Raw genomic sequence first — 12,070 nt, 5'->3', positions numbered from 1 at the left:
CAGTAGGGGCACCATAGCTAGCTGGTGGGGTACTTAGGACATCCGAAAAAAAAAAAAGCAGTGTACCAGTTAAGCAGATAATACATGATAGGTTCATAGTTGTGTAGTAGGCTAATGGCCCTGGGGCCTTTACAATCCTAGACATAGGATTACCCTGGCATAGTGCCACCCAACCTTAGTTCCCAGTACCTCTGTTGAGTAGGGCCACTGGTGTTATCCCTGGGCTGAATTTTCTTTTTCCCATCCACTCATCAAGATTTCTGTTGAAGAGGGTCAGCGAGGTGCTCTGCTTGACATGTATGGGAAGTCTGTTCCATAGCATGGGCAGTCTCTTGGTTATGAACCTGTCCCTCCAACATGTTCTGTTAATTGTGGTAATGAGGTTGAGGTCTCTGGAGCGTGTGGTGTGTAGGGATTGGGATTTCTTTAGATGCAGCATTTCTAATAGAGCTGGGTCAGACATGGCTTTGTAAGTCAAGCAGAGATTGCCTCTAAGTAGACGACTACACCTAAAGAAATCCCAATCCCTCCGAGCTACACGCTCTAGGGACCTAAACCTTGTCACCACAATAAACAGGACATGCTGGAGGGATAGAGTCCTGTCCCAGAGACTTCCCATACTCTGGAACAGGCTACCCATCTATGTCAAGCAAAGTTCTTCATTAGCACTCTTCAAGAAAAATCTTGATGAGTGGATGGGAAATAGGAAATACACCCCGGGGATCACTTTTGTGTCTCTGCTCGACAGTGGCACAGGAAAATAGCTTTCTTGGGTGGCGTAAGCCAGGGAACCTTGTTGGCTGGGCTTACGTAGGCCCTTGGGCTGATAGCCTAGTACCTACCTATGAACTTATGGGACAGAGAAGAGTTGGGAGTTTTTTGAGTCTGTCCATATAAGGCAAGTGTTTAAGGCCTAGGATCCTCTTTTGTGGCCTCTTCAGTTGTTGCTGTGTCTAGTGAGGTACATGCCAAATGGGGCATTGTACTCGATGATTGGCCTAATGAGGGAAGAGTACAGGGAGACAATGACTTCTTTCTTCCTGGATGCACTCCCCTTAGTAATGAGATGTGCCACATAGAAGGTCTTTCTGACCACAGTGGCAGTGTGGTGATCAAAAGAGAGGTTGCTGTCAACCTGTGTTCCCAGATCTCTTATAATGTCTTCTGTGTTCAGTGGACTACTATCAATGTGGTAATTCATGGGAACCGGGTTTTTCCCAAAGGGGATGATGACACATTTTTTGGCATTGAGCTTAAGGCCACGGTTCTGATACCAGTCGTTGGTCACAGTGAGGCCATTCTGTAGAATGTCAACATTACTTGGGGAGTTAATAATAGCTCCCAACTTGCAATCATCTGTGAAGTGTGTCAGCCAGAGTCCGTTTGTGTTAGCCTGAACTTCAGAGAAGTAGATACCAAACAGGAGATGACCCAGGACCGAACCCTGTGGGACTCCACTCGTGACTAATCGACAGTCTGACTTTGAGTCAGCTACTTTCACACTGTGGGTTCTATCTGTGAGCTAGTTTGCAACCCACCTAGTGATACAGGGGTTGATGCCAAGCTTAGTGAGTTTTTCTAGGATTCCTGAGTGGGGAATCATATCAAAAGCCTTGGCCAGATCAAGGTAGGCTGTATGAACCACCTTGCCTTCAAGCCTTGGCCAGATCAAGGTAGGCTGTATGAACCACCTTGCCTTCATCCACAGCTCTGGTGACTGACTCAAAGAAGTCAACCAAGTTGAGCAGGCATGATCTACCCTTCACAAAACCAAACTGTGTGGGATCCAGAGTTTGGAGATTTCCTATATCCTTGTTTATTAGGTCCATAATGATGCGTTCCATAGCTTTGCATATCTGACTCGTCAGGCTAATGGGGTGATAGTTTCCAGGGTCTGTAGTCACTCCTCCTTAGTGGAGAGGGATAACTGCAGCAGTGTGCCATTCGGCAGGGACAAAGCCTGAGGTGTGGCTGTGAATGAACAGAGCACACAGGTGAGGAGCCATTTCACTCTGTAGTTCATGTAGAACACAACCAGGGATATTGTCAGGTCCCAAAGAGGCTGTATTCTTGGCCTTGGACAGTGCTGTTTTAACCTGTGCAGCAGTAATACTGGGTGCCTGGCAATCTATTGGTATTGTGATTGGTCCTTTTGGGGGGGGGTAAAGTTGGCACTGAATCTGTCGGCCAGTATACTGGCAATATCTGTTGGCTCGGTATAGGAGATACCATTGTGGAGTAGCTCAGAGCAAATCTGGGTATTGCCATGGAGATTCTTTACATAACTATAGAAGGCCTTGTGGTTGTCTTTACTATCTGCTGCTATTCTGTTTTCATACCTAGCTTTAGAGGATTTGATAAGGGATCTCAACTTTTTGTTGAGGCAGATAAGGGAGTTTTTCCAGTCTTGGGACTTCACCTTATTCTGCATCAGTTTCCTCCTTCTGTTGTAGAGTTTGTTTATGGAAGGGGATCACCAGATTGGCTTCCTTTTTTTGGAGGAGAGTGTCTTGGTTCTACTGGGTACGGCGAGATCCATGCATCTGTGTACGTGTTCGTACAGTGCATTGGTGTAGGATTCTGCAGTCACGCAACTATTCTCCATTTGCATGTGTGCCATGAAGTTAGCCACCTCTGTTTTTAGGATCCCAAAGTTAGCTTTGGAGAAGTTTTTCATGGCACATGGTAACAACACACCAATAAGACAGTGTTAAAAATGAAAAGCCATTTCTCTATGAAAACCAATGAATACCATAATCTTGCAAATCCTAGCAATGTTCACAATGCAAGAAGAATACAAATTTGTCATGCTTAATATCTACGGTTTGGATGAAGAGTTAGTGTGCTGCAGTGTAACAAGTTAAGGGTATAGCTTCTAATACAACAGAGGTGGGTAAATGTCATGCAAAAAAGACATTTGTTGTAGCAGACAGATAAAAAAATATCATTAAACCAAACTCAAGAACAGAAAGTCACATTTATTTTGTTCTGTACTGCATTGTAAAGAAAAAAAAATGAACAAATGTAGCACATTTTTCTAGCATTCAAGATAGAACACACATCTTTCATTGCCCACACTGGAAAATAAAAAAGTAGTTGAAATGCCCATAAAATTTATTTGAAGTAGAACCAAGAGTGGTTAGTTAGCCCCTGTATTATAATATTAGTTTTGACACCTCATGAAGACTCCGGGGGAAGGTCTGCCAGCACTTACTCTAAAATTTGGGAGCCTTAAAACATGCAGTTCACCTAGTTTATTTATTTATTTATTTTTCACATTTACATATAGTATTAAAGAGGTAAGAGAGAACACAAATCAGTAATTCAAGTAAGGAAGTAAAAGTTATAAGAGGTTCCAGAAACTGTGCAAGATGCCTGTGATTCACACTGCTGCCATTCTGTTTACATGGAAGTTAAAAACATGTTTACTTTTGTCTAGCATGACTCTTATAAAGGGGGCTTGAAGTGGATTCTATGGGGGAAAAACCCTTCAAGATCACTTTACAGTGGCAAGTATATTGAATACAATAACTGTACCCACTTAATGATTCTGATCCATTAAAATACCAGAGAGTACAAAAATATAATAAAATAACTGAGATGTAGAGGCAACTATATTTATGTATGCTTTTGTTGACCAGGTTAGTTCCACCAGACTAATGGCATTCTTTCATGGGAGACCCAAGGTAGTATTTATATTGACTACAGGGGGAACTTCCCCTACTTGCTTTGATAAGAGCCATGGGATCTTTTACATCCACCAGAGCTATCATCAAGCAGCACTGATACAGATAAAAACTGTACCAAGCAAATGCAACAACATGAACACCTTGTGGCACCACACCCCTCAACTTTGTTCAAGAATTCTAGACAAAGCCAAAAATAATGAGGATAAAAATCAATACCAGTCTTTAAACATTACTGTAGTTTACTTACAAAGTGAATACTAAAACACGTTCTTCTGCATCATTGCATATTTTTTGAACAATAAGTATAAAACTCTGACTGACATTACTATCTTACTGTATCGCAAGTGATTAACTAGAAAATCAAAAATGATATGAGGGACAGGACAAACATTTGAAGCAAAATCGGGGACATTCTGCAAAAATAGGGAGAGTTGAGAGGTACGGATAGTACTCAAAGAGGAATGTCTGGTCATGATAACCCATTCCAGGATTTGAATCCTGTTTTGGATGTGCAGGATTTTACATAATACAGTTCTGAATGTGAACTGTCTAAGAACACGCCTCAACAGAAAACTAAGAAATTGCAGCTTTAATAACTGAGAGTTAAAACTACATAACCCTTAAATTCTCATCTGAGGCTTCTTCATTTTCAGACTGTTTAGTATGGTTTGACATTACCATAGCACTAACATGCAACAGAATTAAAGAAACTGCAGCTAGTCAACTTCCTATTTTTAAAAAATGAACCACTGTACTCTCTCTCTCATAACGTGGAATTCATAGGCAAAATGTGGAACATTTACTAACAATTAGGGTGAGGGCTCACAGCATGGTTAAAATGTTACCCCATGCTTGTTTTACCACTTATCCCCCTTTTTAACCATTACAGACTCTGGAGGAGAAACTCAAGTTTCAAACGTCCAGGGCTCCAGATGGGGAAGCCAATCACCCTCTTCCCCCCAACAAAAGAACCACACAAAAGAAAAAAAATCGAACAATACAGGTAATAGCAGGCTTGCAATATTATGAATAAAGGCATTAAAGAAACTACAGCCATAGTCCATTTTCGCAATGTGGAATACTACACTATTTTGCACAAAGTGGAACAGATGAGTAAAACTTCACACAAACACACACACACACACACACACACACACACACACACACACACACACACACACACACACACACACAAAAGTAAGCAAATTATTCTCATTCTCTCTCAGCATCTCTAGTTACAAATTTGCAGTGACAAACAAGTTCCTTTCTCCTCATCTCAGATATTATTACTTCATTCTACCCACTACATTGTTAAAACTTTGACCCTTAAATCAGAAGCATGAACACAGACAAATGCACACACCTACAACTGCACTTGTATTACTGCACACCTCTGATATTAATTTGCTTGAGATCAGCTGAATGAATAAATTCGTAAATAATTTTGGACAGCGCTGTGGTGCATCAGTAGCATTGTCGGCTTACAGCAAGAAGTTTTGTGGTTCGATTCTCGGCTGGAGTGCCTTCTGTGCAGAGTCTGCATGTCCTCCCTGCATTTGTGAGGGTTTCCTCTTGGTACTACAGTTTTCTCCCACATAACAAAGACATACGTCTGCAGTGTTTTTCCCCAGGCCTCTGCTGAAAATTGGCTTTGTTCCAAATTGGACTTTCCCGGTAAATAAATAAATATAAACAAATAAATAAATAATGGCCCATAAATGTATCTCAGCTTGCTGATGTCAGAACCACACAGTGCAACTCTCTTCTGTCCTCTCAATTTCTTAGCTCAAAAATCAGAAACAAGGAACAAAATCAAAACAGCTTTTAAATATTTATTTTACATATGTATAAAGTTGATAGAATAACAAGCTTTGTATTATTAAGCATTTTCTGAAGGATACAAACCCTGAAACTTGGATGGCTGTCATTATATGGTGACTACAATCTGCAATAATTTGCCAGAAGGAACATACTTTACAAGAAACAGGCTAAAATACCTCTCAGCTCCTTTAAATTGCTTGTTCAAAGTTAAAAAGTTGCTGAAACAGTTTCATACCATGTACCGTTGGTTACAAAAAACAGTTCAGTCACATAAATGCTAAACAACTCAAAAATCACTTAAAATGTTAATACAGCAATAAATGCTGCATGGACATGCATTCTCTGAACAATAAAAACTATGAAACTGTAGTGTCTGGCATTACTGACTGAGTCATCCTCAGTGTTTTACCAGAAAAAAAGAAGTTATTGATAGATAGGGCATAAATATGAAGCAAAATTAGATGTTCTTTAAAACTGGAGACAGATTAGTGGGAAATTACTTTAATTCACTTCAAAGTTAACGGGTTTTGCATCAACATGCATTTGGTGAATATCTTAACAAAAACTGAAACTCTAATAACAACTGGCTGCCCTAAGTATATGTCTTAGTCATTTTAAACACGTATTGATTTTGTGGGAAAAAAAGACACAAATGAAGGTCTATCAGTTACTGCAGACAATTAAGGCTCTAAACTGTTAATGCGCTGCTTCCTGTAATAAGGGGTGCAGGAGCTGATTCCTTCTAATCTCCATCCATATATTGTGTGAAGTGACTTAAACAGATAGTGCTCCTGAGTTGTCCCTTTATCTGGCATAGAAAATAGAAAAGCAAATAGATGCGGTTACACATGAGGCTAAATACTCAAGTGCAATTTGTGTACAGTAAGAGCACAGGCAGATTATGCCCAAATGTGGCCCCAGGCAAAGTAGTGAACCACAGTAGTGAACCACACCCCCCTGTAGCCATAGCAGTATAACATTACTTGACTGTACCCAAAAAACACTGTTGAAACCCATCAGTGTAAACATACAGGGCAGGATACACGAAGCCTTCGTGTAAGAGTTAGCAAGTCTTACACGGAGGCTGCAGTTAAACGGGGTGATGTCAGCATGCCATGCATATTCATGAGGGCATGCTGAATCACACCCTAGGCTAACACGGCCCGTGTAACAATGTAGGGGGCGTGTCCGCATGGCGAGTCCTACAAAGGGACACGCCCCCAGAAGAATCACAGTCCCAAAAGGAAAATCCCACGAGCGAGTCCGCGGAAATGTCAAGAAACACAACAGCACACATGCCCCCACAGACTATTAACCCAACTGAAATGTAAAACGTAAAAATGAACAGTTTAATTTTTTTTTACAATTTCAAAAATGTTTGCCCGTAATTGCGCTCGTTTGCGTGGGTGTGCCCTTCGCTCAGCCACAGTTAGCAGTCATTGAAAAAGCATACAAGATCTAAATATGCAAAATAAGCCAAGTAGCAATAGCGTAGCGGTAGAGACGTCGGCCAAAGAGGAGGTAGTCACGGTTCGAGCCCCAACAACATCATTTTTTATTTTTAGTGAAATAAGCACGAAACAATCCCCTGACATATATGTATCTATATATATATATATATATATATATATATATATATATATATATATATATATAAAATTAAAATTTAAGTAAAATGCAATGAAATGGTCCATGTTTTTATGAAGAAATCTGACACAATAAAAAAATAAAATAGTTTATAAGTGCCCATAGCTGAGCAGCGCTCAAGCAAGCTGAGTATGTCTGCCCGTAGGTGACCAGTGGTTTAACAGGTGTAATATGAGTGCCCGGAGTTAAGCAGCGCTTCAACATGCTGAAACTGTGTGCCCGTAGTTGCGCAACATTTCGCACAGTGTAATATGTGTGCTCATAGCCAAATAACGTGTTAACCAGCATAACCCGTTTGCGCGGAGCTGCGCAGCGCGGCAACCGGCTTACCGGCGAGCAACACTGAGCAACTTGTATGAAAGCCGCCTTTAAACAGACACACCTCCTAGCCTGTCTAGACAGTAGTAAAATAAAAAAAAAAAGCAATGCCCAGGCTCGAACCCAGGATACTGTGCATCACAGTCAAAGTACTGAACCACTAAACCATGACAGCTGTACTGAAAAATGCAGTATTAGCATATATATAGGAATGAATGGAAATAGAAGCATGACAAAGCAGGTTTTGTGAAGCTGATACAATTCCAAAATGGCCAATCACAGATAAGTGCGAGAAAAACGGCATATATAAGCCCCATAGGCGGGAATACACAGCATAACTGATTGTGGAACCTATTTGCAGTCAGGATGGCAGGTGTAGGAGAGGGTAGTCACTTCCGAGCACAGAGGTGGGGTGTTGAGGAGTCCAAATACATGGTTTGGCTCCTAGTCCACGATCATGAGGCTCAACTCATGCAGGGCCAGGTTCTGTGGGGTGCGTATAAGGCAGAGGCGTGGAACCGGTTGGTACATGATCTCACCAGTGCCACAGGCATACCAAGGACTGGTGAACAGGTCCGTCACCACCATGCGGACCTGAAGAGACGGAAGCAGGACCAACTGAACCGTTGGCTCCAGGAGGCCCGGCAAATGCCCAACGCCCCACTACTGAGTAAGTATCCATGTAACTATGTATGTAAGGAATTATTCTAGCTGATATTATGCAGATGTATGTTCCAATATTACTTCATTTATATTACAGCTGCAGGTGTGCGTTCTGTGAATCGGCGAGCCTATGGTGATAGGCTGGAGCGGTTGCGCCACCAGGCAGGTTAGTAATTATATTTCTATAATTGTTATACAATATAAGTGAGACAGCTTGTAAAAGAGTTCAGTGTAGTTACATATTAATAAAGTTCAAATAACACTAGAAGAAAGATTCTGCTAGTACTGTATGATTAGATAAGTGATGCAGCCTGTAATCCAGAAATAAAAATTAAACAAGTCTGAAATAGTGATTTCCAACCTGAATTGTAATATCAGATAACCTGCTGCAGCCTGAAAATCAGTGGTAAACAAGCTAAAGACAATAGACATGTATCAAATACATCCCCTTTGAAAATCTGCCATATGAAACAAGTGAGTCTGTTGGAAAGGATTGTTAAAATCAAGTATGACATGTTAATAATGCCTGGAATAAAGTACCATCTTGAATTGTAAAAATAAAACAAGTGAGAGTGTGAGAAAGAGGTATGAATCGACCAAGAAAGCTGTTATAACTCTTGAATAAAGTATACTGCAGTCAGTACATAATGAAATGAATGAGACAGCCACAACCAAGAAGTGAAATGTTTGAAATAAAGTACTGAAGCTGGAATGTGTCTGTCCCACAATTTGGATATGTTGCTATACCCTTGCAATATGGAGATAGTATGGTTGTATGAAATAATGAACATCCACAGTTGTCTAGAGCCATATAAATGAAATGTAGCAGGATGCTGTACGGGAACATAGCCAGATATGAACGTGTATGAATAAAAATGCAATGTATATTAATGTAGCAGTAACAGCCCCATCACCAACATTCCCAAGGTTACATATAGGAAACTGTACTAAGACCTGTAGGGTATATATACCTGCAGCTACTAGAGATGTACAGCATATGTATAGGTAGTTGAAGTTGTTAATGAAATATTTCTTCACCCTACCCTATATTCACAAATAATGCCATTCCACAACAAACTGGGTATGTATATTCACAATTAATTCCTATGGACATTTGTCCTGTTGGTTCAAACATATTTGCACGTACGTTGCTGCATGTGCCCTGTTCACATATCCAAACCTGATGGCCTGTTGCCATCAATCAACCCTGCATGCTGTTGGATTGTGTACTGTTGTTCAAAATATGCATGTGTTATGCTTGATGTTCAATGTTTGGAATTCATGGGTGTTTGGTTAATGGGAATACTGATGCATGCTGTTACAACTAATTTTGAATGGTATTGTTTGTTACTAACCCAAAATGTCATAAAATATTGCTAAACATAGGACAACAGGGAAGGCGGGTTCCAGCGGACCCACCTCTCCCACCTCAGCTGGCGAGTGCACCTGGCACTAGTGCCCAGGCCAGAACCTCCTCCGGTGGCCCTGTGCCACCTTCGGGTGGAAGTGCTGCAGGGGATGGGGCTCGTCCCCCCTCTGCAAGCGTGGCCGGAGGAGACCGTCCACTCACTCTCCAAAGTGTCCGGTCTGTGGTGCGTAGCGAGATCAGGCATTCTATGCTTGAACCCCTATGCCAGCTTGAGGCTCGGGTGGCACAACTCACGGGTGTCCCTGCTGCCTGTCCTACACAGCCCCCAGCACAGCACCGTCCTGGGCTGTGAAGGCACAGTGGCAACTTCCCATGGGTGGGGATCTCAGTTCCACTGTTGCCATCTGTGGGCTCATGGGCTCGCGATATCCAAACATCTGTCCCCGTCAATTGTGTTCCCCCCCCACATGTGTCATACTCCGCCCCTGTATGCGTCTTGTTTGTCTTGTCTGTTAACCTCCCCTACCTACCTCCCCAAATATACCTACTTCCTGTACCTCACATTCTACTCTCACCTGAAAAAAAAATAAAAAAGGGCACTCTGTTCCCGCAAAAAAAATACGCCCCATACATAGCTGCCCATTTTGCAGACATGTCTGCTGGACATGTGAACTGGTAATTACAATTGGCTGTACTACATATTTTGTTGTCCTCACCCCTCTCTCAGGGGTGGAAGGTTCCAAATTTCACACCAAATTACAGACATATGCACAGCTGTTGCTGATAAAGAAATGGGCAGCTATGGGCCTTTCCTACATCCTTCCTGCAAATCCCGAGCTTGTTTTCCTACTGTCCTACCCTCTTTGTGCCCCCTTTTTCACCACTTTCCTATCTCCCCATTTTCTTTTCTTTCAAAGAAATTAGCACGGGTGTGCGCGACAGTAAGCACTTTTAAGCAGTTGTAAGCGGGTGTGCACTTGTGTGCGCTTAGCTAAGCGTGTGTGCGCAAAGCTAAGCATGTGTGCGTGAAGCTAAGTGACAAGTGTGCATGCGTGAGCTCCGTGCAAACCAGCGCTAACCCGCTTACAACTGCTTAAAAGTGCCTTAGTCACTCTGACTGACAAGGCCTGTAGTCTGCTCAGCAGCAAAATAAAATTCTTCTGTCAGTCTCGAACCCAGGACCTTGGAAACACTAGTCTGCATGACTTACCACTAAGCCATGACTGATATATAAGAACTTTGTCCTGAAAGCAATATATCATGAAATAGTAGGACTGAATGTAAAGGGAATATAGGAAGGCTATTACACAAAGCTTTTCTTGTATCTTTACTGGCAATTCTTGTGGATTTCTATAACATTAGTGTGATAAAAGAAACAGCCATGCTAGTCGGTAGCTAGTAGGTAATAATGTGACAGTAGCATCTTGCAAACCACACACACTATCAGAGCAGGATAAACACTGCCATATTTGAACAGGTAAGAGGCCAGGCCTCGCAACTGTGACTGATTTACACGGATGTCCCTGATTTGAAAACAAATGTTAACTGTGCCCCACTGACTCCCTGTGAAATGTACTAACAGTAGGCAGAAAGGTGTGGAATCCCACGTAATGGTAACTGTCAACTACTGAAAGTATGCACTACTTGCATGTCAGAAATGGTGTAGTAATACATATGCTCAAAATACCCCACAGTCACAACTGCAGAATATCTGAAATATATCACGGGTGTATCCCACTGATATGAACCATTCCCTGAGGCTGATAAAAGATACACCTGAGAGTATTTGAGGCCTGCAAGTGTCACAAACTCACAGGCATATCATTCTGTCTGCTGTCACACACTCTGTAAATAGCTGTAGATTAGCTTACACAAGCACACCCACATGTACGTGTACAACCCACAAATATCAAAGGAGGTATCCAACTAATAAAATAAGGACAGTATAGCAGTTTACAAGCACTGCATGTGCCTGCTATCCATAACTGTTAGTACAAAGTACAAGGCACCACTACTGCTCAGCAGCAAAATAAAATACCCTTGTAGGTGTCAAGCCCCACACCTTGGCCAGACCAGACTGCATGCAGTACCACCAAACCACAACAAACATATAAGGAATTGCTGCTGAAAGAAATATAGCAAGCATTACAAGGAGTGAATGTAAATGGAAAATAGGAAAGCCATAGCAACACAGTCCAGTAAAGACACCTAGCAGGCATTCAAGGAGTGAATGTAAAAGCCAAATAGTGAAGCCATAGCAACAAATTGCAAGAGCCACTGCTGTATACCAGTTACTCCACAAGTCCCACAGGAAAGCACATACTCCCATTTAAACTGAGCATTTAAAGTGATACTCCTGTGTCACTATTAGACAGAGGCACAGTAAACTAAACCTTAAAAAGGGCACAGTATACTCAAATCAAGGGGTGGCGTAAGCCATACAGAATCGGGCTAGGCTTATAATTGCCCCAGCGCAGATAGCCTAGTATGAACCTATGAACCTATGAACAGTATTAGTATTATTAGGTTTCAGTTAACATACACACTGAGAAGAATAAACTGG

This window comes from Protopterus annectens, chromosome 1.part1 (assembly GCF_019279795.1).
Source record: "Protopterus annectens isolate FY-2018-M chromosome 1.part1, PAN1.0, whole genome shotgun sequence".
Classification (NCBI taxonomy): Eukaryota; Metazoa; Chordata; order Ceratodontiformes; family Protopteridae; genus Protopterus; species Protopterus annectens.
This window is presented reverse-complemented; position numbering follows the sequence as displayed.